The sequence below is a fragment of the Penaeus monodon genome, chromosome 33 (genome assembly GCF_015228065.2).
Source record: "Penaeus monodon isolate SGIC_2016 chromosome 33, NSTDA_Pmon_1, whole genome shotgun sequence".
In the NCBI taxonomy this organism is placed as follows: Eukaryota; Metazoa; Arthropoda; class Malacostraca; order Decapoda; family Penaeidae; genus Penaeus; species Penaeus monodon.
Window position 1 is genome coordinate 21,702,046 of NC_051418.1, and position 252 is coordinate 21,702,297.

The following is a 252-nucleotide window of genomic DNA, read 5'->3' on the forward strand; positions in this document are numbered from 1 at the left end:
CACATTTATGCATGACATGTGCTTACATAGAAGCCACACGTTAGGTGGTTCCTGAGAGAGATGCTGTATTTTTATGTGGCTGACGGGGAGTTAATGAACAGAAAAATAGTTGTACACTTGAGGGAGAGAGAGTATTTAGCCAATACTTCTTTTAGCTTGTATTAATGTCTTTCTCGTGTCTTCGTTTATTTGTTTTCAGATTGTTTTCCCATGAATTAGTTGTATCTGTTTTTGAAAGCCAGCGCGCTTTTG

General features: G+C 38.1%; 1 protein-coding gene across 1 annotated transcript in view; it reads left to right on the forward strand.

Moving 5' to 3' along the window:
* Positions 1-252, forward strand: part of LOC119594143 — a gene marked incomplete in the record, with an annotated part of 99,462 nt that overhangs the window by 10,967 nt on the left and 88,243 nt on the right.